The following is a 22,264-nucleotide window of genomic DNA, read 5'->3' on the forward strand; positions in this document are numbered from 1 at the left end:
CTGAAACTATGCTCATTGAGACCACCATCCAACACAACATTTCCGATAGTAGAATACTTGTTCCAACATAGAATTTTTCCTTTCTTGGTACGTTCTCCTTAGTATGGTGTGCTTGCTTAACCATTTTTGACAAATATTTTCTATCAGTGAAGTATATTTTGCACTCAAGTTAGTGGAATATTACATTAGTTCTTTGAAGGAGATCTGAACCCTAACCCTAACCAGTGCAAACCCAAAGCTAGGGTTAGGGTTAGGATTCCAGCAAAAGGTAGGTACTTTTTGATGGCATGTCTGTGTTTTAGGACAGAAATGATATTTAGGAAAAGCGTTATTTTAATGATATCTTCAAAAAACAAATTCTTCCATATATTGGTACTCTGCATTGCTCAAAAAGGAACTTTGACAAAATTGCCCTGAAGGCAAAAGTTTGAAAAAACTGTTATTACATCTCACTATCTTACCGTTGGCTTTGAACACACATGCATATTTACACAGAAATACCAAATTTAGGGGGGGTTTCGACTCTAACCCCAGTTAAGCCTGAAACTATGCTCATTGAGACCACCATCCAACACAACATTTCCGATAGTAGAATACTTGTTCCAACATAGAATTTTTCCTTTCTTGGTACGTTCTCCTTAGTATGGTGTGCTTGCTTAACCATTTTTGACAAATATTTTCTATCACTGAAGTATATTTTGCACTCAAGTGAGTGGAATATTCCATTAGTTCTTTGAAGGAGATCTGAACCCTAACCCTAACCAGTGCAAACCCAAAGCTAGGGTTAGGGTTAGGATTCCAGCAAAAGGTAGGTACTTTTTGATGGCATGGCTGTGTTTTAGGACAGAAATGATATTTAGGAAAAGCGTTATTTTATTGATATCTTCAAAAAAAATGTCTTCCATATATTGGTACTCTGCATTGCTCAAAAAGGAACTTTGACAAAATTGCCCTGAAGGCAAAAGTTTGAAAAAACTGTTATTACATCTCACTATCTTACCGTTGGCTTTGAACACACATGCATATTTACACAGAAATACCAAATTTAGGGGGGGTTTCGACTCTAACCCCAGTTAAGCCTGAAACTATGCTCATTGAGACCACCATCCTACACAACATTTCCGATAGTAGAATACTTGTTCCAACATAGAATTTTTCCTTTCTTGGTACGTTCTCCTTAGTATGGTGTGCTTGCTTAACCATTTTTTAACAAATATTTTCTATCACTGAAGGATATTTTGCACTCAAGTAAGTGGAATATTACATTAGTTCTTTGAAGGAGATCTGAACCCTAACCCTAACCAGTGCAAACCCAAAGCTAGGGTTAGGGTTAGGATTCCAGCAAAAGGTAGGTACTTTTTGATGGCATGGCTGTGTTTTAGGACAGAAATGATATTTAGGAAAAGCGTTATTTTATTGATATCTTCAAAAAAAATGTCTTCCATATATTGCTACTCTGCATTGCTCAAAAAGGAAATTTGACAAAATTGCCCTGAAGGCAAAAGTTTGAAAAAACTGTTATTACATCTCACTATCTTACCGTTGGCTTTGAACACACATGCATATTTACACAGAAATACCAAATTTAGGGGGGGTTTCGACTCTAACCCCAGCTAAGCCTGAAACTATGCTCATTGAGACCACCATCCAACACAACGTTTCCGATAGTAGAATACTTGTTCCAACATAGAATTTTTCCTTTCTTGGTACGTTCTCCTTAGTATGGTGTGCTTGCTTAACCATTTTTGACAAATATTTTCTATCAGTGAAGTATATTTTGCACTCAAGTGAGTGGAATATTCCATTAGTTCTTTGAAGGAGATCTGAACCCTAACCCTAACCAGTGCAAACCCAAAGCTAGGTTTAGGGTTAGGATTCCAGCAAAAGGTAGGTACTTTTTGATGGCATGGCTGTGTTTTAGGACAGAAATGATATTTAGGAAAAGCGTTATTTTAATGATATCTTCAAAAAAAATGTCTTCCATATATTGCTACTCTGCATTGCTCAAAAAGGAAATTTGACAAAATTGCCCTGAAGGCAAAAGTTTGAAAAAACTGTTATTACATCTCACTATCTTACCGTTGGCTTTGAACACACATGCATATTTACACAGAAATACCAAATTTAGGGGGGGTTTCGACTCTAACCCCAGTTAAGCCTGAAACTATGCTCATTGAGACCACCATCCTACACAACATTTCCGATAGTAGAATACTTGTTCCAACATAGAATTTTTCCTTTCTTGGTACGTTCTCCTTAGTATGGTGTGCTTGCTTAACCATTTTTGACAAATATTTTCTATCAGTGAAGTATATTTTGCACTCAAGTAAGTGGAATATTCCATTAGTTCTTTGAAGGAGATCTGAACCCTAACCCTAACCCTAGCTTTGGGTTTGCACTGGTTAGGGTTAGGGTTCCAGCAAAAGGTAGGTACTTTTTGATAGCATGGCTGTGTTTTAGGACAGAAATGATATTTAGGAAAAGCGTTATTTTAATGATATCTTCAAAAAACAAATTCTTCCATATATTGGTACTCTGCATTGCTCAAAAAGGAACTTTGACAAAATTGCCCTGAAGGCAAAAGTTTGAAAAAACTGTTATTACATCTCACTATCTTACCGTTGGCTTTTAACACACATCCATATTTACACAGAAATACCAAATTTAGGGGGGGTTTCGACTCTAACCCCAGTTAAGCCTGAAACTATGCTCATTGAGACCACCATCCAACACAACATTTCCGATAGTAGAATACTTGTTCCAACATAGAATTTTTCCTTTCTTGGTACGTTCTCCTTAGTATGGTGTGCTTGCTTAACCATTTTTGACAAATATTTTCTATCAGTGAAGTATATTTTGCACTCAAGTGAGTGGAATATTACATTAGTTCTTTGAAGGAGATCTGAACCCTAACCCTAACCAGTGCAAACCCAAAGCTAGGGTTAGGGTTAGGATTCCAGCAAAAGGTATGTACTTTTTGATGGCATGGCTGTGTTTTAGGACAGAAATGATATTTAGGAAAAGCGTTATTTTATTGATATCTTCAAAAAAAATGTCTTCCATATATTGCTACTCTGCATTGCTCAAAAAGGAAATTTGACAAAATTGCCCTGAAGGCAAAAGTTGAAAAAACTGTTATTACATCTCACTATCTTACCGTTGGCTTTGAACACACATGCATATTTACACAGAAATACCAAATTTAGGGGGGGTTTCGACTCTAACCCCAGTTAAGCCTGAAACTATGCTCATTGAGACCACCATCCAACACAACATTTCCGATAGTAGAATACTTGTTCCAACATAGAATTTTTCCTTTCTTGGTACGTTCTCCTTAGTATGGTGTGCTTGCTTAACCATTTTTGACAAATATTTTCTATCACTGAAGTATATTTTGCACTCAAGTGAGTGGAATATTACATTAGTTCTTTGAAGGAGATCTGAACCCTAACCCTAACCAGTGCAAACCCAAAGCTAGGGTTAGGGTTAGGATTCCAGCCAAAGGTAGGTACTTTTTGATGGCATGGCTGTGTTTTAGGACAGAAATGATATTTAGGAAAAGCGTTATTTTATTGATATCTTCAAAAAAAATGTCTTCCATATATTGCTACTCTGCATTGCTCAAAAAGGAAATTTGACAAAATTGCCCTGAAGGCAAAAGTTTGAAAAAACTGTTATTACATCTCACTATCTTACCGTTGGCTTTGAACACACATGCATATTTACACAGAAATACCAAATTAAGGGGGGGTTTCGACTCTAACCCCAGCTAAGCCTGAAACTATGCTCATTGAGACCACCATCCAACACAACGTTTCCGATAGTAGAATACTTGTTCCAACATAGAATTTTTCCTTTCTTGGTACGTTCTCCTTAGTATGGTGTGCTTGCTTAACCATTTTTGACAAATATTTTCTATCAGTGAAGTATATTTTGCACTCAAGTGAGTGGAATATTCCATTAGTTCTTTGAAGGAGATCTGAACCCTAACCCTAACCCTAGCTTTGGGTTTGCACTGGTTAGGGTTAGGGTTCCAGCAAAAGGTAGGTACTTTTTGATGGCATGGCTGTGTTTTAGGACAGAAATGATATTTAGGAAAAGCGTTATTTTAATGATATCTTCAAAAAACAAATTCTTCCATATATTGGTACTCTGCATTGCTCAAAAAGGAACTTTGACAAAATTGCCCTGAAGGCAAAAGTTTGAAAAAACTGTTATTACATCTCACTATCTTACCGTTGGCTTTGAACACACATGCATATTTACACAGAAATACCAAATTTAGGGGGGGTTTCGACTCTAACCCCAGTTAAGCCTGAAACTATGCTCATTGAGACCACCATCCAACTCAACATTTCCGATAGTAGAATACTTGTTCCAACATAGAATTTTTCCTTTCTTGGTACGTTCTCCTTAGTATGGTGTGCTTGCTTAACCATTTTTGACAAATATTTTCTATCAGTGAAGTATATTTTGCACTCAAGTGAGTGGAATATTACATTAGTTCTTTGAAGGAGATCTGAACCCTAACCCTAACCAGTGCAAACCCAAAGCTAGGGTTAGGGTTAGGATTCCAGCAAAAGGTAGGTACTTTTTGATGGCATGGCTGTGTTTTAGGACAGAAATGATATTTAGGAAAAGCGTTATTTTATTGATATCTTCAAAAAAAATGTCTTCCATATATTGCTACTCTGCATTGCTCAAAAAGGAAATTTGACAAAATTGCCCTGAAGGCAAAAGTTTGAAAAAACTGTTATTACATCTCACTATCTTACCGTTGGCTTTGAACACACATGCATATTTACACAGAAATACCAAATTTAGGGGGGGTTTCGACTCTAACAACAGTTAATCCTGAAACTATGCTCATTGAGACCACCATCCAACACAACATTTCCGATAGTAGAATACTTGTTCCAACATAGAATTTTTCCTTTCTTGGTACGTTCTCCTTAGTATGGTGTGCTTGCTTAACCATTTTTGACAAATATTTTCTATCAGTGAAGTATATTTTGCACTCAAGTTAGTGGAATATTACATTAGTTCTTTGAAGGAGATCTGAACCCTAACCCTAACCAGTGCAAACCCAAAGCTAGGGTTAGGGTTAGGATTCCAGCAAAAGGTAGGTACTTTTTGATGGCATGTCTGTGTTTTAGGACAGAAATGATATTTAGGAAAAGCGTTATTTTAATGATATCTTCAAAAAACAAATTCTTCCATATATTGGTACTCTGCATTGCTCAAAAAGGAACTTTGACAAAATTGCCCTGAAGGCAAAAGTTTGAAAGAACTGTTATTACATCTCACTATCTTACCGTTGGCTTTGAACACACATGCATATTTACACAGAAATACCAAATTTAGGGGGGGTTTCGACTCTAACCCCAGTTAAGCCTGAAACTATGCTCATTGAGACCACCATCCAACACAACATTTCCGATAGTAGAATACTTGTTCCAACATAGAATTTTTCCTTTCTTGGTACGTTCTCCTTAGTATGGTGTGCTTGCTTAACCATTTTTGACAAATATTTTCTATCACTGAAGTATATTTTGCACTCAAGTGAGTGGAATATTACATTAGTTCTTTGAAGGAGATCTGAACCCTAACCCTAACCAGTGCAAACCCAAAGCTAGGGTTAGGGTTAGGATTCCAGCAAAAGGTAGGTACTTTTTGATGGCATGGCTGTGTTTTAGGACAGAAATGATATTTAGGAAAAGCGTTATTTTATTGATATCTTCAAAAAAAATGTCTTCCATATATTGGTACTCTGCATTGCTCAAAAAGGAACTTTGACAAAATTGCCCTGAAGGCAAAAGTTTGAAAAAACTGTTATTACATCTCACTATCTTACCGTTGGCTTTGAACACACATGCATATTTACACAGAAATACCAAATTTAGGGGGGGTTTCGACTCTAACCCCAGTTAAGCCTGAAACTATGCTCATTGAGACCACCATCCTACACAACATTTCCGATAGTAGAATACTTGTTCCAACATAGAATTTTTCCTTTCTTGGTACGTTCTCCTTAGTATGGTGTGCTTGCTTAACCATTTTTGACAAATATTTTCTATCACTGAAGGATATTTTGCACTCAAGTAAGTGGAATATTACATTAGTTCTTTGAAGGAGATCTGAACCATAACCCTAACCAGTGCAAACCCAAAGCTAGGGTTAGGGTTAGGATTCCAGCAAAAGGTAGGTACTTTTTGATGGCATGGCTGTGTTTTAGGACAGAAATGATATTTAGGAAAAGCGTTATTTTATTGATATCTTCAAAAAAAATGTCTTCCATATATTGCTACTCTGCATTGCTCAAAAAGGAAATTTGACAAAATTGCCCTGAAGGCAAAAGTTTGAAAAAACTGTTATTACATCTCACTATCTTACCGTTGGCTTTGAACACACATGCATATTTACACAGAAATACCAAATTTAGGGGGGGTTTCGACTCTAACCCCAGTTAAGCCTGAAACTATGCTCATTGAGACCACCATCCAACACAACATTTCCGATAGTAGAATACTTGTTCCAACATAGAATTTTTCCTTTCTTGGTACGTTCTCCTTAGTATGGTGTGCTTGCTTAACCATTTTTGACAAATATTTTCTATCACTGAAGTATATTTTGCACTCAAGTGAGTGGAATATTACATTAGTTCTTTGAAGGAGATCTGAACCCTAACCCTAACCAGTGCAAACCCAAAGCTAGGGTTAGGGTTAGGATTCCAGCAAAAGGTAGGTACTTTTTGATGGCATGGCTGTGTTTTAGGACAGAAATGATATTTAGGAAAAGCGTTATTTTATTGATATCTTCAAAAAAAATGTCTTCCATATATTGCTACTCTGCATTGCTCAAAAAGGAAATTTGACAAAATTGCCCTGAAGGCAAAAGTTTGAAAAAACTGTTATTACATCTCACTATCTTACCGTTGGCTTTGAACACACATGCATATTTACACAGAAATACCAAATTAAGGGGGGGTTTCGACTCTAACCCCAGCTAAGCCTGAAACTATGCTCATTGAGACCACCATCCAACACAACGTTTCCGATAGTAGAATACTTGTTCCAACATAGAATTTTTCCTTTCTTGGTACGTTCTCCTTAGTATGGTGTGCTTGCTTAACCATTTTTGACAAATATTTTCTATCAGTGAAGTATATTTTGCACTCAAGTGAGTGGAATATTCCATTAGTTCTTTGAAGGAGATCTGAACCCTAACCCTAACCCTAGCTTTGGGTTTGCACTGGTTAGGGTTAGGGTTCCAGCAAAAGGTAGGTACTTTTTGATGGCATGGCTGTGTTTTAGGACAGAAATGATATTTAGGAAAAGCGTTATTTTAATGATATCTTCAAAAAACAAATTCTTCCATATATTGGTACTCTGCATTGCTCAAAAAGGAACTTTGACAAAATTGCCCTGAAGGCAAAAGTTTGAAAAAACTGTTATTACATCTCACTATCTTACCGTTGGCTTTGAACACACATGCATATTTACACAGAAATACCAAATTTAGGGGGGGTTTCGACTCTAACCCCAGTTAAGCCTGAAACTATGCTCATTGAGACCACCATCCAACTCAACATTTCCGATAGTAGAATACTTGTTCCAACATAGAATTTTTCCTTTCTTGGTACGTTCTCCTTAGTATGGTGTGCTTGCTTAACCATTTTTGACAAATATTTTCTATCAGTGAAGTATATTTTGCACTCAAGTGAGTGGAATATTACATTAGTTCTTTGAAGGAGATCTGAACCCTAACCCTAACCAGTGCAAACCCAAAGCTAGGGTTAGGGTTAGGATTCCAGCAAAAGGTAGGTACTTTTTGATGGCATGGCTGTGTTTTAGGACAGAAATGATATTTAGGAAAAGCGTTATTTTATTGATATCTTCAAAAAAAATGTCTTCCATATATTGCTACTCTGCATTGCTCAAAAAGGAAATTTGACAAAATTGCCCTGAAGGCAAAAGTTTGAAAAAACTGTTATTACATCTCACTATCTTACCGTTGGCTTTGAACACACATGCATATTTACACAGAAATACCAAATTTAGGGGGGGTTTCGACTCTAACAACAGTTAATCCTGAAACTATGCTCATTGAGACCACCATCCAACACAACATTTCCGATAGTAGAATACTTGTTCCAACATAGAATTTTTCCTTTCTTGGTACGTTCTCCTTAGTATGGTGTGCTTGCTTAACCATTTTTGACAAATATTTTCTATCAGTGAAGTATATTTTGCACTCAAGTTAGTGGAATATTACATTAGTTCTTTGAAGGAGATCTGAACCCTAACCCTAACCAGTGCAAACCCAAAGCTAGGGTTAGGGTTAGGATTCCAGCAAAAGGTAGGTACTTTTTGATGGCATGTCTGTGTTTTAGGACAGAAATGATATTTAGGAAAAGCGTTATTTTAATGATATCTTCAAAAAACAAATTCTTCCATATATTGGTACTCTGCATTGCTGAAAAAGGAACTTTGACAAAATTGCCCTGAAGGCAAAAGTTTGAAAGAACTGTTATTACATCTCACTATCTTACCGTTGGCTTTGAACACACATGCATATTTACACAGAAATACCAAATTTAGGGGGGGTTTCGACTCTAACCCCAGTTAAGCCTGAAACTATGCTCATTGAGACCACCATCCAACACAACATTTCCGATAGTAGAATACTTGTTCCAACATAGAATTTTTCCTTTCTTGGTACGTTCTCCTTAGTATGGTGTGCTTACTTAACCATTTTTGACAAATATTTTCTATCACTGAAGTATATTTTGCACTCAAGTGAGTGGAATATTACATTAGTTCTTTGAAGGAGATCTGAACCCTAACCCTAACCAGTGCAAACCCAAAGCTAGGGTTAGGGTTAGGATTCCAGCAAAAGGTAGGTACTTTTTGATGGCATGGCTGTGTTTTAGGACAGAAATGATATTTAGGAAAAGCGTTATTTTATTGATATCTTCAAAAAAAATGTCTTCCATATATTGGTACTCTGCATTGCTCAAAAAGGAACTTTGACAAAATTGCCCTGAAGGCAAAAGTTTGAAAAAACTGTTATTACATCTCACTATCTTACCGTTGGCTTTGAACACACATGCATATTTACACAGAAATACCAAATTTAGGGGGGGTTTCGACTCTAACCCCAGTTAAGCCTGAAACTATGCTCATTGAGACCACCATCCTACACAACATTTCCGATAGTAGAATACTTGTTCCAACATAGAATTTTTCCTTTCTTGGTACGTTCTCCTTAGTATGGTGTGCTTGCTTAACCATTTTTGACAAATATTTTCTATCACTGAAGGATATTTTGCACTCAAGTAAGTGGAATATTACATCAGTTCTTTGAAGGAGATCTGAACCCTAACCCTAACCAGTGCAAACCCAAAGCTAGGGTTAGGGTTAGGATTCCAGCAAAAGGTAGGTACTTTTTGATGGCATGGCTGTGTTTTAGGACAGAAATGATATTTAGGAAAAGCGTTATTTTATTGATATCTTCAAAAAAAATGTCTTCCATATATTGCTACTCTGCATTGCTCAAAAAGGAAATTTGACAAAATTGCCCTGAAGGCAAAAGTTTGAAAAAACTGTTATTACATCTCACTATCTTACCGTTGGCTTTGAACACACATGCATATTTACACAGAAATACCAAATTTAGGGGGGGTTTCGACTCTAACCCCAGCTACGCCTGAAACTATGCTCATTGAGACCACCATCCAACACAATGTTTCCGATAGTAGAATACTTGTTCCAACATAGAATTTTTCCTTTCTTGGTACGTTCTCCTTAGTATGGTGTGCTTGCTTAACCATTTTTGACAAATATTTTCTATCAGTGAAGTATATTTTGCACTCAAGTGAGTGGAATATTACATTAGTTCTTTGAAGGAGATCTGAACCCTAACCCTAACCAGTGCAAACCCAAAGCTAGGGTTAGGGTTAGGATTCCAGCAAAAGGTAGGTACTTTTTGATGGCATGGCTGTGTTTTAGGACAGAAATGATATTTAGGAAAAGCGTTATTTTAATGATATCTTCAAAAAACAAATTCTTCCATATATTGGTACTCTGCATTGCTCAAAAAGGAACTTTGACAAAATTGCCCTGAAGGCAAAAGTTTGAAAAAACTGTTATTACATCTCACTATCTTACCGTTGGCTTTGAACACACATGCATATTTACACAGAAATACCAAATTTAGGGGGGGTTTCGACTCTAACCCCAGTTCAGCCTGAAACTATGCTCATTGAGACCACCATCCAACTCAACATTTCCGATAGTAGAATACTTGTTCCAACATAGAATTTTTCCTTTCTTGGTACATTCTCCTTAGTATGGTGTGCTTGCTTAACCATTTTTGACAAATATTTTCTATCAGTGAAGTATATTTTGCACTCAAGTGAGTGGAATATTACATTAGTTCTTTGAAGGAGATCTGAACCCTAACCCTAACCAGTGCAAACCCAAAGCTAGGGTTAGGGTTAGGATTCCAGCAAAAGGTAGGTACTTTTTGATGGCATGGCTGTGTTTTAGGACAGAAATGATATTTAGGAAAAGCGTTATTTTATTGATATCTTCAAAAAAAATGTCTTCCATATATTGCTACTCTGCATTGCTCAAAAAGGAACTTTGACAAAATTGCCCTGAAGGCAAAAGTTTGAAAAAACTGTTATTACATCTCACTATCTTACCGTTGGCTTTGAACACACATGCATATTTACACAGAAATACCAAATTTAGGGGGGGTTTCGACTCTAACCCCAGTTAAGCCTGAAACTATGCTCATTGAGACCACCATCCTACACAACATTTCCGATAGTAGAATACTTGTTCCAACATAGAATTTTTCCTTTCTTGGTACGTTCTCCTTAGTATGGTGTGCTTGCTTAACCATTTTTGACAAATATTTTCTATCAGTGAAGTATATTTTGCACTCAAGTAAGTGGAATATTCCATTAGTTCTTTGAAGGAGATCTGAACCCTAACCCTAACCCTAGCTTTGGGTTTGCACTGGTTAGGGTTAGGGTTCCAGCAAAAGGTAGGTACTTTTTGATACCATGGCTGTGTTTTAGGACAGAAATGATATTTAGGAAAAGCGTTATTTTAATGATATCTTCAAAAAACAAATTCTTCCATATATTGGTACTCTGCATTGCTCAAAAAGGAACTTTGACAAAATTGCCCTGAAGGCAAAAGTTTGAAAAAACTGTTATTACATCTCACTATCTTACCGTTGGCTTTTAACACACATCCATATTTACACAGAAATACCAAATTTAGGGGGGGTTTCGACTCTAACCCCAGTTAAGCCTGAAACTATGCTCATTGAGACCACCATCCAACACAACATTTCCGATAGTAGAATACTTGTTCCAACATAGAATTTTTTCTTTCTTGGTACGTTCTCCTTAGTATGGTGTGCTTGCTTAACCATTTTTGACAAATATTTTCTATCAGTGAAGTATATTTTGCACTCAAGTGAGTGGAATATTACATTAGTTCTTTGAAGTAGATCTGAACCCTAACCCTAACCAGTGCAAACCCAAAGCTAGGGTTAGGGTTAGGATTCCAGCAAAAGGTAGGTACTTTTTGATAGCATGGCTGTGTTTTAGGACAGAAATGATATTTAGGAAAAGCATTATTTTATTGATATCTTCAAAAAAAATGTCTTCCATATATTGCTACTCTGCATTGCTCAAAAAGGAAATTTGACAAAATTGCCCTGAAGGCAAAAGTTGAAAAAACTGTTATTACATCTCACTATCTTACCGTTGGCTTTGAACACACATGCATATTTACACAGAAATACCAAATTTAGGGGGGGTTTCGACTCTAACCCCAGTTAAGCCTGAAACTATGCTCATTGAGACCACCATCCAACACAACATTTCCGATAGTAGAATACTTGTTCCAACATAGAATTTTTCCTTTCTTGGTACGTTCTCCTTAGTATGGTGTGCTTGCTTAACCATTTTTGACAAATATTTTCTATCACTGAAGTATATTTTGCACTCAAGTGAGTGGAATATTACATTAGTTCTTTGAAGGAGATCTGAACCCTAACCCTAACCAGTGCAAACCCAAAGCTAGGGTTAGGGTTAGTATTCCAGCAAAAGGTAGGTACTTTTTGATGGCATGGCTGTGTTTTAGGACAGAAATGATATTTAGGAAAAGCGTTATTTTAATGATATCTTCAAAAAACAAATTCTTCCATATATTGGTACTCTGCATTGCTCAAAAAGGAACTTTGACAAAATTGCCCTGAAGGCAAAAGTTTGAAAAAACTGTTATTACATCTCACTATCTTACCGTTGGCTTTGAACACACATGCATATTTACACAGAAATACCAAATTTAGGGGGGGTTTCGACTCTAACCCCAGTTAAGCCTGAAACTATGCTCATTGAGACCACCATCCAACTCAACATTTCCGATAGTAGAATACTTGTTCCAACATAGAATTTTTCCTTTCTTGGTACGTTCTCCTTAGTATGGTGTGCTTGCTTAACCATTTTTGACAAATATTTTCTATCACTGAAGTATATTTTGCACTCAAGTGAGTGGAATATTACATTAGTTCTTTGAAGGAGATCTGAACCCTAACCCTAACCAGTGCAAACCCAAAGCTAGGGTTAGGGTTAGTATTCCAGCAAAAGGTAGGTACTTTTTGATGGCATGGCTGTGTTTTAGGACAGAAATGATATTTAGGAAAAGCGTTATTTTAATGATATCTTCAAAAAACAAATTCTTCCATATATTGGTACTCTGCATTGCTCAAAAAGGAACTTTGACAAAATTGCCCTGAAGGCAAAAGTTTGAAAAAACTGTTATTACATCTCACTATCTTACCGTTGGCTTTGAACACACATGCATATTTACACAGAAATACCAAATTTAGGGGGGGTTTCGACTCTAACCCCAGTTAAGCCTGAAACTATGCTCATTGAGACCACCATCCAACTCAACATTTCCGATAGTAGAATACTTGTTCCAACATAGAATTTTTCCTTTCTTGGTACGTTCTCCTTAGTATGGTGTGCTTGCTTAACCATTTTTGACAAATATTTTCTATCACTGAAGGATATTTTGCACTCAAGTAAGTGGAATATTACATTAGTTCTTTGAAGGAGATCTGAACCCTAACCCTAACCAGTGCAAACCCAAAGCTAGGGTTAGGGTTAGGATTCCAGCAAAAGGTAGGTACTTTTTGATGGCATGGCTGTGTTTTAGGACAGAAATGATATTTAGGAAAAGCGTTATTTTATTGATATCTTCAAAAAAAATGTCTTCCATATATTGCTACTCTGCATTGCTCAAAAAGGAACTTTGACAAAATTGCCCTGAAGGCAAAAGTTTGAAAAAACTGTTATTACATCTCACTATCTTACCGTTGGCTTTGAACACACATGCATATTTACACAGAAATACCAAATTTAGGGGGGGTTTCGACTCTAACCCCAGTTAAGCCTGAAACTATGCTCATTGAGACCACCATCCAACTCAACATTTCCGATAGTAGAATACTTGTTCCAACATAGAATTTTTCCTTTCTTGGTACGTTCTCCTTAGTATGGTGTGCTTGCTTAACCATTTTTGACAAATATTTTCTATCACTTAAGGATATTTTGCACTCAAGTAAGTGGAATATTACATTAGTTCTTTGAAGGAGATCTGAACCCTAACCCTAACCAGTGCAAACCCAAAGCTAGGGTTAGGGTTAGGATTCCAGCAAAAGGTAGGTACTTTTTGATGGCATGGCTGTGTTTTAGGACAGAAATGATATTTAGGAAAAGCGTTATTTTATTGATATCTTCAAAAAAAATGTCTTCCATATATTGCTACTCTGCATTGCTCAAAAAGGAAATTTGACAAAATTGCCCTGAAGGCAAAAGTTTGAAAAAACTGTTATTACATCTCACTATCTTACCGTTGGCTTTGAACACACATGCATATTTACACAGAAATACCAAATTTAGGGGGGGTTTCGACTCTAACCCCAGTTAAGCCTGAAACTATGCTCATTGAGACCACCATCCAACACAACATTTCCGATAGTAGAATACTTGTTCCAACATAGAATTTTTCCTTTCTTGGTACGTTCTCCTTAGTATGGTGTGCTTCCTTAACCATTTTTGACAAATATTTTCTATCAGTGAAGTATATTTTGCACTCAAGTGAGTGGAATATTACATTAGTTCTTTGAAGTAGATCTGAACCCTAACCCTAACCAGTGCAAACCCAAAGCTAGGGTTAGGGTTAGGATTCCAGCAAAAGGTAGGTACTTTTTGATGGCATGGCTGTGTTTTAGGACAGAAATGATATTTAGGAAAAGCGTTATTTTATTGATATCTTCAAAAAAAATGTCTTCCATATATTGCTACTCTGCATTGCTCAAAAAGGAAATTTGACAAAATTGCCCTGAAGGCAAAAGTTGAAAAAACTGTTATTACATCTCACTATCTTACCGTTGGCTTTGAACACACATGCATATTTACACAGAAATACCAAATTTAGGGGGGGTTTCGACTCTAACCCCAGTTAAGCCTGAAACTATGCTCATTGAGACCACCATCCAACACAACATTTCCGATAGTAGAATACTTGTTCCAACATAGAATTTTTCCTTTCTTGGTACGTTCTCCTTAGTATGGTGTGCTTGCTTAACCATTTTTGACAAATATTTTCTATCACTGAAGTATATTTTGCACTCAAGTGAGTGGAATATTACATTAGTTCTTTGAAGGAGATCTGAACCCTAACCCTAACCAGTGCAAACCCAAAGCTAGGGTTAGGGTTAGGATTCCAGCAAAAGGTAGGTACTTTTTGATGGCATGGCTGTGTTTTAGGACAGAAATGATATTTAGGAAAAGCGTTATTTTATTGATATCTTCAAAAAAAATGTCTTCCATATATTGCTACTCTGCATTGCTCAAAAAGGAAATTTGACAAAATTGCCCTGAAGGCAAAAGTTTGAAAAAACTGTTATTACATCTCACTATCTTACCGTTGGCTTTGAACACACATGCATATTTACACAGAAATACCAAATTTAGGGGGGGTTTCGACTCTAACCCCAGTTAAGCCTGAAACTATGCTCATTGAGACCACCATCCAACACAACATTTCCGATAGTAGAATACTTGTTCCAACATAGAATTTTTCCTTTCTTGGTACGTTCTCCTTAGTATGGTGTGCTTGCTTAACCATTTTTGACAAATATTTTCTATCAGTGAAGTATATTTTGCACTCAAGTTAGTGGAATATTACATTAGTTCTTTGAAGGAGATCTGAACCCTAACCCTAACCAGTGCAAACCCAAAGCTAGGGTTAGGGTTACGATTCCAGCAAAAGGTAGGTACTTTTTGATGGCATGTCTGTGTTTTAGGACAGAAATGATATTTAGGAAAAGCGTTATTTTAATGATATCTTCAAAAAACAAATTCTTCCATATATTGGTACTCTGCATTGCTCAAAAAGGAACTTTGACAAAATTGCCCTGAAGGCAAAAGTTTGAAAAAACTGTTATTACATCTCACTATCTTACCGTTGGCTTTGAACACACATGCATATTTACACAGAAATACCAAATTTAGGGGGGGTTTCGACTCTAACAACAGTTAATCCTGAAACTATGCTCATTGAGACCACCATCCAACACAACATTTCCGATAGTAGAATACTTGTTCCAACATAGAATTTTTCCTTTCTTGGTACGTTCTCCTTAGTATGGTGTGCTTGCTTAACCATTTTTGACAAATATTTTCTATCAGTGAAGTATATTTTGCACTCAAGTTAGTGGAATATTACATTAGTTCTTTGAAGGAGATCTGAACCCTAACCCTAACCAGTGCAAACCCAAAGCTAGGGTTAGGGTTAGGATTCCAGCAAAAGGTAGGTACTTTTTGATGGCATGTCTGTGTTTTAGGACAGAAATGATATTTAGGAAAAGCGTTATTTTAATGATATCTTCAAAAAACAAATGTCTTCCATATATTGGTACTCTGCATTGCTCAAAAAGGAACTTTGACAAAATTGCCCTGAAGGCAAAAGTTTGAAAAAACTGTTATTACATCTCACTATCTTACCGTTGGCTTTTAACACACATCCATATTTACACAGAAATACCAAATTTAGGGGGGGTTTCGACTCTAACCCCAGTTAAGCCTGAAACTATGCTCATTGAGACCACCATCCAACACAACATTTCCGATAGTAGAATACTTGTTCCAACATAGAATTTTAACCTTTCTTGGTACGTTCTCCTTAGTATGGTGTGCTTGCTTAACCATTTTTGACAAATATTTTCTATCAGTGAAGTATATTTTGCACTCAAGTGAGTGGAATATTACATTAGTTCTTTGAAGTAGATCTGAACCCTAACCCTAACCAGTGCAAACCCAAAGCTAGGGTTAGGGTTAGGATTCCAGCAAAAGGTAGGTACTTTTTGATGGCATGGCTGTGTTTTAGGACAGAAATGATATTTAGGAAAAGCGTTATTTTATTGATATCTTCAAAAAAAATGTCTTCCATATATTGCTACTCTGCATTGCTCAAAAAGGAAATTTGACAAAATTGCCCTGAAGGCAAAAGTTGAAAAAACTGTTATTACATCTCACTATCTTACCGTTGGCTTTGAACACACATGCATATTTACACAGAAATACCAAATTTAGGGGGGGTTTCGACTCTAACCCCAGTTAAGCCTGAAACTATGCTCATTGAGACCACCATCCAACACAACATTTCCGATAGTAGAATACTTGTTCCAACATAGAATTTTTCCTTTCTTGGTACGTTCTCCTTAGTATGGTGTGCTTGCTTAACCATTTTTGACAAATATTTTCTATCACTGAAGTATATTTTGCACTCAAGTGAGTGGAATATTACATTAGTTCTTTGAAGGAGATCTGAACCCTAACCCTAACCAGTGCAAACCCAAAGCTAGGGTTAGGGTTAGTATTCCAGCAAAAGGTAGGTACTTTTTGATGGCATGGCTGTGTTTTAGGACAGAAATGATATTTAGGAAAAGCGTTATTTTAATGATATCTTCAAAAAACAAATTCTTCCATATATTGGTACTCTGCATTGCTCAAAAAGGAACTTTGACAAAATTGCCCTGAAGGCAAAAGTTTGAAAAAACTGTTATTACATCTCACTATCTTACCGTTGGCTTTGAACACACATGCATATTTACACAGAAATACCAAATTTAGGGGGGGTTTCGACTCTAACCCCAGTTAAGCCTGAAACTATGCTCATTGAGACCACCATCCAACTCAACATTTCCGATAGTAGAATACTTGTTCCAACATAGAATTTTTCCTTTCTTGGTACGTTCTCCTTAGTATGGTGTGCTTGCTTAACCATTTTTGACAAATATTTTCTATCACTGAAGGATATTTTGCACTCAAGTAAGTGGAATATTACATTAGTTCTTTGAAGGAGATCTGAACCCTAACCCTAACCAGTGCAAACCCAAAGCTAGGGTTAGGGTTAGGATTCCAGCAAAAGGTAGGTACTTTTTGATGGCATGGCTGTGTTTTAGGACAGAAATGATATTTAGGAAAAGCGTTATTTTATTGATATCTTCAAAAAAAATGTCTTCCATATATTGCTACTCTGCATTGCTCAAAAAGGAACTTTGACAAAATTGCCCTGAAGGCAAAAGTTTGAAAAAACTGTTATTACATCTCACTATCTTACCGTTGGCTTTGAACACACATGCATATTTACACAGAAATACCAAATTTAGGGGGGGTTTCGACTCTAACCCCAGTTAAGCCTGAAACTATGCTCATTGAGACCACCATCCAACTCAACATTTCCGATAGTAGAATACTTGTTCCAACATAGAATTTTTCCTTTCTTGGTACGTTCTCCTTAGTATGGTGTGCTTGCTTAACCATTTTTGACAAATATTTTCTATCACTGAAGGATATTTTGCACTCAAGTAAGTGGAATATTACATTAGTTCTTTGAAGGAGATCTGAACCCTAACCCTAACCAGTGCAAACCCAAAGCTAGGGTTAGGGTTAGGATTCCAGCAAAAGGTAGGTACTTTTTGATGGCATGGCTGTGTTTTAGGACAGAAATGATATTTAGGAAAAGCGTTATTTTATTGATATCTTCAAAAAAAATGTCTTCCATATATTGCTACTCTGCATTGCTCAAAAAGGAAATTTGACAAAATTGCCCTGAAGGCAAAAGTTTGAAAAAACTGTTATTACATCTCACTATCTTACCGTTGGCTTTGAACACACATGCATATTTACACAGAAATACCAAATTTAGGGGGGGTTTCGACTCTAACCCCAGTTAAGCCTGAAACTATGCTCATTGAGACCACCATCCAACACAACATTTCCGATAGTAGAATACTTGTTCCAACATAGAATTTTTCCTTTCTTGGTACGTTCTCCTTAGTATGGTGTGCTTCCTTAACCATTTTTGACAAATATTTTCTATCAGTGAAGTATATTTTGCACTCAAGTGAGTGGAATATTACATTAGTTCTTTGAAGTAGATCTGAACCCTAACCCTAACCAGTGCAAACCCAAAGCTAGGGTTAGGGTTAGGATTCCAGCAAAAGGTAGGTACTTTTTGATGGCATGGCTGTGTTTTAGGACAGAAATGATATTTAGGAAAAGCGTTATTTTATTGATATCTTCAAAAAAAATGTCTTCCATATATTGCTACTCTGCATTGCTCAAAAAGGAAATTTGACAAAATTGCCCTGAAGGCAAAAGTTGAAAAAACTGTTATTACATCTCACTATCTTACCGTTGGCTTTGAACACACATGCATATTTACACAGAAATACCAAATTTAGGGGGGGTTTCGACTCTAACCCCAGTTAAGCCTGAAACTATGCTCATTGAGACCACCATCCAACACAACATTTCCGATAGTAGAATACTTGTTCCAACATAGAATTTTTCCTTTCTTGGTACGTTCTCCTTAGTATGGTGTGCTTGCTTAACCATTTTTGACAAATATTTTCTATCACTGAAGTATATTTTGCACTCAAGTGAGTGGAATATTACATTAGTTCTTTGAAGGAGATCTGAACCCTAACCCTAACCAGTGCAAACCCAAAGCTAGGGTTAGGGTTAGGATTCCAGCAAAAGGTAGGTACTTTTTGATGGCATGGCTGTGTTTTAGGACAGAAATGATATTTAGGAAAAGCGTTATTTTATTGATATCTTCAAAAAAAATGTCTTCCATATATTGCTACTCTGCATTGCTCAAAAAGGAAATTTGACAAAATTGCCCTGAAGGCAAAAGTTTGAAAAAACTGTTATTACATCTCACTATCTTACCGTTGGCTTTGAACACACATGCATATTTACACAGAAATACCAAATTTAGGGGGGGTTTCGACTCTAACCCCAGTTAAGCCTGAAACTATGCTCATTGAGACCACCATCCAACACAACATTTCCGATAGTAGAATACTTGTTCCAACATAGAATTTTTCCTTTCTTGGTACGTTCTCCTTAGTATGGTGTGCTTGCTTAACCATTTTTGACAAATATTTTCTATCAGTGAAGTATATTTTGCACTCAAGTTAGTGGAATATTACATTAGTTCTTTGAAGGAGATCTGAACCCTAACCCTAACCAGTGCAAACCCAAAGCTAGGGTTAGGGTTACGATTCCAGCAAAAGGTAGGTACTTTTTGATGGCATGTCTGTGTTTTAGGACAGAAATGATATTTAGGAAAAGCGTTATTTTAATGATATCTTCAAAAAACAAATTCTTCCATATATTGGTACTCTGCATTGCTCAAAAAGGAACTTTGACAAAATTGCCCTGAAGGCAAAAGTTTGAAAAAACTGTTATTACATCTCACTATCTTACCGTTGGCTTTGAACACACATGCATATTTACACAGAAATACCAAATTTAGGGGGGGTTTCGACTCTAACAACAGTTAATCCTGAAACTATGCTCATTGAGACCACCATCCAACACAACATTTCCGATAGTAGAATACTTGTTCCAACATAGAATTTTTCCTTTCTTGGTACGTTCTCCTTAGTATGGTGTGCTTGCTTAACCATTTTTGACAAATATTTTCTATCAGTGAAGTATATTTTGCACTCAAGTTAGTGGAATATTACATTAGTTCTTTGAAGGAGATCTGAACCCTAACCCTAACCAGTGCAAACCCAAAGCTAGGGTTAGGGTTAGGATTCCAGCAAAAGGTAGGTACTTTTTGATGGCATGTCTGTGTTTTAGGACAGAAATGATATTTAGGAAAAGCGTTATTTTAATGATATCTTCAAAAAACAAATGTCTTCCATATATTGGTACTCTGCATTGCTCAAAAAGGAACTTTGACAAAATTGCCCTGAAGGCAAAAGTTTGAAAAAACTGTTATTACATCTCACTATCTTACCGTTGGCTTTTAACACACATCCATATTTACACAGAAATACCAAATTTAGGGGGGGTTTCGACTCTAACCCCAGTTAAGCCTGAAACTATGCTCATTGAGACCACCATCCAACACAACATTTCCGATAGTAGAATACTTGTTCCAACATAGAATTTTAACCTTTCTTGGTACGTTCTCCTTAGTATGGTGTGCTTGCTTAACCATTTTTGACAAATATTTTCTATCAGTGAAGTATATTTTGCACTCAAGTGAGTGGAATATTACATTAGTTCTTTGAAGTAGATCTGAACCCTAACCCTAACCAGTGCAAACCCAAAGCTAGGGTTAGGGTTAGGATTCCAGCAAAAGGTAGGTACTTTTTGATGGCATGGCTGTGTTTTAGGACAGAAATGATATTTAGGAAAAGCGTTATTTTATTGATATCTTCAAAAAAAATGTCTTCCATATATTGCTACTCTGCATTGCTCAAAAAGGAAATTTGACAAAATTGCCCTGAAGGCAAAAGTTGAAAAAACTGTTATTACATCTCACTATCTTACCGTTGGCTTTGAACACACATGCATATTTACACAGAAATACCAAATTTAGGGGGGGTTTCGACTCTAACCCCAGTTAAGCCTGAAACTATGCTCATTGAGACCACCATCCAACACAACATTTCCGATAGTAGAATACTTGTTCCAACATAGAATTTTTCCTTTCTTGGTACGTTCTCCTTAGTATGGTGTGCTTGCTTAACCATTTTTGACAAATATTTTCTATCACTGAAGTATATTTTGCACTCAAGTGAGTGGAATATTACATTAGTTCTTTGAAGGAGATCTGAACCCTAACCCTAACCAGTGCAAACCCAAAGCTAGGGTTAGGGTTAGTATTCCAGCAAAAGGTAGGTACTTTTTGATGGCATGGCTGTGTTTTAGGACAGAAATGATATTTAGGAAAAGCGTTATTTTAATGATATCTTCAAAAAACAAATTCTTCCATATATTGGTACTCTGCATTGCTCAAAAAGGAACTTTGACAAAATTGCCCTGAAGGCAAAAGTTTGAAAAAACTGTTATTACATCTCACTATCTTACCGTTGGCTTTGAACACACATGCATATTTACACAGAAATACCAAATTTAGGGGGGGTTTCGACTCTAACCCCAGTTAAGCCTGAAACTATGCTCATTGAGACCACCATCCAACTCAACATTTCCGATAGTAGAATACTTGTTCCAACATAGAATTTTTCCTTTCTTGGTACGTTCTCCTTAGTATGGTGTGCTTGCTTAACCATTTTTGACAAATATTTTCTATCACTGAAGTATATTTTGCACTCAAGTGAGTGGAATATTACATTAGTTCTTTGAAGGAGATCTGAACCCTAACCCTAACCAGTGCAAACCCAAAGCTAGGGTTAGGGTTAGTATTCCAGCAAAAGGTAGGTACTTTTTGATGGCATGGCTGTGTTTTAGGACAGAAATGATATTTAGGAAAAGCGTTATTTTAATGATATCTTCAAAAAACAAATTCTTCCATATATTGGTACTCTGCATTGCTCAAAAAGGAACTTTGACAAAATTGCCCTGAAGGCAAAAGTTTGAAAAAACTGTTATTACATCTCACTATCTTACCGTTGGCTTTGAACACACATGCATATTTACACAGAAATACCAAATTTAGGGGGGGTTTCGACTCTAACCCCAGTTAAGCCTGAAACTATGCTCATTGAGACCACCATCCAACTCAACATTTCCGATAGTAGAATACTTGTTCCAACATAGAATTTTTCCTTTCTTGGTACGTTCTCCTTAGTATGGTGTGCTTGCTTAACCATTTTTGACAAATATTTTCTATCACTG

This window comes from Atractosteus spatula, chromosome 14 (assembly GCF_055471065.1).
Source record: "Atractosteus spatula isolate fAtrSpa1 chromosome 14, fAtrSpa1.hap1, whole genome shotgun sequence".
Classification (NCBI taxonomy): Eukaryota; Metazoa; Chordata; class Actinopteri; order Semionotiformes; family Lepisosteidae; genus Atractosteus; species Atractosteus spatula.